This window comes from Scyliorhinus torazame, chromosome 31 (genome assembly GCF_047496885.1).
Source record: "Scyliorhinus torazame isolate Kashiwa2021f chromosome 31, sScyTor2.1, whole genome shotgun sequence".
NCBI classification, from domain to species: domain Eukaryota; kingdom Metazoa; phylum Chordata; class Chondrichthyes; order Carcharhiniformes; family Scyliorhinidae; genus Scyliorhinus; species Scyliorhinus torazame.
Genome location: NC_092737.1, coordinates 14,573,176 through 14,579,175, shown reverse-complemented (window position 1 = coordinate 14,579,175; position 6,000 = coordinate 14,573,176).

Sequence of the window (6,000 nt, the reverse complement as noted above, 5' to 3'; positions counted from 1 at the left end):
TATGACGGGCCATGAGGTTGCAGATTGTGTTTGATACAATCCTGCTGCTGCTGAGCCTCATGGATGCCCAGTCTTGAGCTGCTAGATCTGTTCGAAGTCTACCCCATTTAGCACGGTGGTAGTGCCACACAACACGATGGAGGGTATCCTCAATATGAAGATGGGACTTTGTCTCCAGAAGGACTGTGCAGTGGTCACTTCGACCGATACCGTCATGGGCAGATGTACCTGCAACAGGCAGATTCGTGAGGATGGAGTCAAGTATGTTTTTCCCTCACCACCTGCTGGAGACCCAGTCTAGCAGCTCTGTCCTTAGGACCCGGCCAGCTCGGTCTGTGGTGGTACTACCGAGCCACTCCTGGTGATGGACATTGAAGTCACCCAGAGGACATTCTGTGTTCTTGCCACCCTCAGTGCTTCCTCCAAGTGGTGTCCAACATAGAAGAGTACTAACTCACCAGCTGATGGTGGCCGGTACGTGGTAATCAGCAGGTTGCGTTGCCTGTGTTTAACCTGAAGCCCTGAGACTTCATGGGGTCCAGAGTCGATGTTGAGGACTCCCAGGGCAACTCCCTCCCGACTGTATACCTCTGTGCCGCCACCTCTGCTGGGTCTATCCTGCCGGTGAGACAGGACATACCCAGGAATGGTGATAGCGGTGTCTGGGACATTGCCTGTAAGAAATGATTCTGGTTTTTTTAAAGAGATTTAAGAGTCAACCACATTGGTGTGAAGGAGTCTGGAGTCACTTAATAATAATAATCGCTTATTGTCACACGTAGGCTTCATTGAAGTTACTGTGAAAAGCCCCTAGTCCCCGCATTCCGGCACCTGTACGGGGAGCCTGGTACGGGAATTGAACCCGCGCTGCTGGCCTTGTTCTGCATTACAAGCCAGCTGTTTAGCCCACTGTGCTAAACCAGCCCCAATGTAGGCCAGACCAGGTATGGACGGCAGATCCCCTTCCCGAAAGGGCACTAGTGATTACAATCGACAATGGGCAGCACGGTAGCACAGTGGTTAGCACTGTTGCTTCACAGCTCCAGGGTCCCAGGTTCGATTCCCGGCTTGGGGTCACTGTCCGTGCGGAGTCTGCACGTCCTCCCCGTGTCTGCGTGGGTTTCCTCCGGGTGCTCCGGTTTCCTCCCACAAGTCCCCGAAAGACGTGCTTGTTAGGTGAATTGGACATTCTGAATTCTCCCTCTGTGACCCGAACAGGGGCCGGAATGTGGCGACGAGGGGATTTTCACAGTAACTTCATCGCAGTGTTAATGTAAGTCTACTTGTGACAACAATAAAGATTATTATTGTTACTTTTAATTCCAGACATTTTGTTGAGTTTAAATTCCACCACCTGTATTATTACCCTACATCTCTGGATTACGAGTCCAGCGACAAGACCACAACACCGCCGCCTCGCCATTAAAGTCATTGATGCATACTGAAAAGAGCAGTGGTCCCAGTCCTGAATCCTGGGGAGCAGCGCTGGGTAACTCCATCCATTCTCAAATATAACCACCGAGTACTTGACAGATCGATAAAGGAGAAAGATTAAGATCATTGCTGAATGTGTCATGGGGTTTGGATTTTACTTTGCCGGTGGGATGTGATGACCCAGGGCCTCAGGGGATGCCTGGCACTGAGGCACAAATAACGGTTTATTGAAACTTGTTAGATCATTGCCTGGGCCACTAGATGGCGATTGAGTCAACAAACATCAGCAACAATGAGCAGAGAGCCAGCCATTGACGATATTTTGTCAAAGTGTCCGGCTGAGACTGAAAACCGGTGTATAGTTCGCCAACTGCACAGGCCCATTTTCTCACCAGACCTTGAGCCTCTCTGCCTAAAAAATATGGCTGGGCCGGATTTACGCCGTCACTCTGGCAGGCCGGGGCCTGCTAGGGTAGGCAAGAATGCCTTACGTTATCCAGGTCATACACGCACATCGGGACACACAGTGTACACAAAGACACATACACGCACACAGACAGAGAGACACAAACACACACGGGCACACATGCACACTCACTCCCACACACACCCACGCAAGCACACACAGAGAGACACAAACATGCACACACACGCACAAACACACAGGCACACAGGCATGCACACTTACCCCACATGCACTCTCACGCACCCACGCACGCACACACAGAGAGACACAAACGCACAGACACAGACACACGCACACACACACGCACACATAGACACACATACGCACATAGACACACACAGACAAATACACAGGCACACACAGACACACACACACACAGACACACAGACAGACACACGGACACACAGACAAAGGCTCTGTCGTCACAAATGAGGACACAAATAACATCAAAAATGTTGGGGACAAAGGGTTTAGTGAGAGTGAGGAACTGAAGGAAATGAGTATTTGTTTGGGGAATAGTGTTGGAGAAATTAATGGGATTGAAGTCTGATAAATCCCCACTGCCTGATAATCTACATCCCAGAGTACTTAAGGACCTGACTCTAGAAATAGTGGGTGAATTGGCGGTCATCTTCCAGGATTCTATAGACTCTGGAACATTTCCTGCAGTTTGGAGGGTAGCTAATGGGGCTGGTTTAGCACAGGGCTAAAGAGCTAGCTTTGAAAGTAGACCAAGGCAGGCCAGCAGCACGGTTCAATTCCTGTACCAGCCTCCCCGAGCAGGCGCCGGAATGTGGCGACTCGGGGCTTTTCACAGTAACTTCATTTGAAGCCTACTTGTGACAATAAGCGATTTTCATTTCATTTTTCATGTGCACACATGCACACTCACTCCCACACACACCCACGCAGGCACACACAGATAGACACAAACATACACACACACACGCACAAACACACATGAAAAATGAAAAAAGGGAGGTAGAGAGAAAACGGAATTATAGACCAGTCAGCCTGATGTCGGCAGTGCAGAAAATTCTAGAATCCATTATCAAAATTTTATAGCACAGCACTTGGAAAACAGTGGCAGGATCAGACAGAGTCAGCATGGATTTATGAAGGAGAACCACGCTCGACAAATCCACTGGGATTCTTCGAGGATGTAACTAGTAGAGTTGATGAGGGGGAGACAGTCGATGTGGTTTATTTGGACTTTCAGAAGCTTTCAACAAAGCCCCACATAAGAGATTAGTGTGTAAATGTAAAGTGTTTGGGATTGGGAGTAGTGTATTGAGATAGATTGAAAACAGGAAACAAAGAGTAGGAATAAATGGGTATTTTTTTGAATGGCAGGCAGTGACTAAAGGGGTACCTCAGGGATCGGTGCTGGGACCCCAGCTATTCACAATGTATATCAATGATTTAGATGAGGGAACTAAATGTAATATCTCCAGATTTGCAGATGACACAAACGTCGGGTGGGAGGGTGAGCTGTGAGGAGGATGCAGAGATCCTTCAGTGTGATCTGGACAAGTTGAGTGAGTGGGCAAATGCATGGCAGATGTGGTATAATTTGGATAAATGTCAAGTTATCCACTTTTGTAGCAAAGACAGGGAGCAGATTATTATCTGAATGCCCATAAATCAGGAGAGGGGATCGTGCAGCGAGACCTTGATGTCTTTGTTAACCAGTCACTGACGGTAAGGCGGTAAAGAAGGCTTGTTAGCCTTCATAGCGAGAGGTTTCGAGTACAGAAGCAGGGGTGTCTTGCTGCGATTATACAGGGTCTTGGTGAGGCCACACCTGGAGTATTGTGGGCAGTTTTGATCTCCTTCTCTGAGGAAGGATGTTCTTGCTCTCGAGGGAGCGCAGCAAAGGTTTACCAGACTGATTCCTGATTTAGTCAGTTAGGATTGTATCTGCTGGAGTTCAGAAGAATGAGGGGGGATCTCATAGAAACCTATAAAATTCTAACAGGACTGGACAGGGTGGATGCAGGAAGGATGTTCCCGATGGTGGGGGAGACTGGACAGGGTAGATGCAGGAAGGATGTTCCTGATGGTGGGGGGTGTCCAGAACCGGGGGTCACAGTCTGAGGATGTGGGGTAGACCATTGAGGACAGAGATGAGGAGACATTTCTTCACCCAGAGAGTGGGTAGCCTGGGGAATTTATTACCACAGGAAGTAGTTGAGGCCAAAACATTGTGGGCGGGATTCTCCGTTCCGGCAGCCGACCAATGGGGTTTCCCATTGTGGGCACCCCCACGCTGTCGGGAGACCCGCAGGTGTGAGGGCAACTCCGACGAAACGGACAATCCCGCCGATCGAAAATCCAGCCCTGTATGTTTACAAGAAGGCGTTAGATATATCTCTTGGGCGAAAAGGATCAAAGGACATGTGGGGAAGGCGTGAGCAGGCTATTGTGTTCAATGCTGAGTGTAAGGGTCCTTCCTTTTGAGTCCCTCATTCCCTATTTCTTTTATTGTGTCGTCGCCATTAATGGAGACATACCTCTAAGTCAAGCAGAGGAAGAGATGAACTCAAGAGTTGGAAAATAGTGCTCAGTGCTAAGAGGTTTCCGATTTTGAACAGCAGAATCAAGAATATATGGCACCTGGTTGATTGGAAGGATTCAGTTCAATTCCAATGGTTTGGCCAGGGACAGTATTCCCACGGCAACCAAAAGTGGTTGGTCCCGCCAGGTGAGCTGTTTTCAGACAGCCCAGCAGAAAGGACTTAGAAAGCGGAAGCTGTGTTTCTCTCTCTCTCTCTCTTTCTCTCTCTCCCTCTATCTATCTATCTCTCTCTCTCTTGCTTTCTCTCGAATGTTGGCTGTTTGCTGTTTCTGTGAATTGACAGAGAAGCCACTCGACCCTCAAGGTGGAGGAGTTCTTTGCTGTCTACCACCGAAAGGCAGAAGTCTGTGGCCCCTGATGATTTTACAATGAAAACTATTACAGACTTAAGGCAAAGCTATCATCTAACTGGAGGCCTAGACTGAAGAAAGATCTAACTGGAAGAAGTCCACCTTAAACAGAAACCTTTATCCTTTTACTTTGAGTATTTTTTTCACCCCTCTTTCCCCTCTGTGTTTGTCTGTGTTGTGTGTGTACAGAAGATGGGGTGAGTTAATGAGAGGCGGGGGTTTAGAAGTGAGATAATAGTTAACCAGTTTTATTTGCTGCCTATTTAATTTAATTGTGTTGAAATTTACAAACATCTGCTGACTGTAGTTATTGGGCAGGCAAAGACCAAAACCTTTGGGTATTTTTAAAATGAAAATTAATTTCAACTTGTGTTGTGACTCTGGCCAAGTGGGGCTGGAATTGACCTGCGTACTAGCCCAGGGTGTGGTAACATAATTCGGGGGCTCGTCCAGGATCTTTGGAATGGTAGACAGTGACATTTGTGTTACAGCATACATTAAAAAGAGACACCAGATTTGTAATAGTATAACAGGATGGCTCTGGAAGTTGCAAAGGCCTTTCTTCAGGTGCAGGAGCTGCCTTTGGATCTATACAAGGGCTTCCAAAAGACAAGTTCATTGAATTGGCAAGTGATTTAAAAATAGAGGTGCCCGATAAAGCTGAGGAGGCAAAGATATATGGGGCGGGATTCTCTATTCCTGAGACTAAGTGTTGATGTGTTTTGTGAGGGCCACGAAGAATCCTGCGCGAGTTTGTACAGTCAAACAGAAAATATTTATGATGAAATGTACACAGCAGCAGCAGTTCACCCCTGCTCCCTTGCACCCCCCCCCCACCCCCATTGGGCCACCTCATGTTCCCCAAGAGTTATGGGATAGCCAATAGTCCCCAGACAATAGGCTTCAGGCAGGTTAGAACAACGCCGCTGTCGAAGTAGCGGAGAGTTGCGATTTGCCGTGAACCCAGTGTCCGCAACAATTTCGGCGTCAAAACCGATTCTCCGCCCAATCGCCTTTCCTGATTCGGCGCCTACTGACGGAGACTCTGACCCATGGTATGTTGGTTGAGTGCTTGGGTCTGTTGGAAGTACAGAAGAGCCCACAAGCAAGTCGGTCATGTAGTGCAGCATCAGGGGCATTTTCTGGTGGGGAAACCAAACTGAATTTACTGG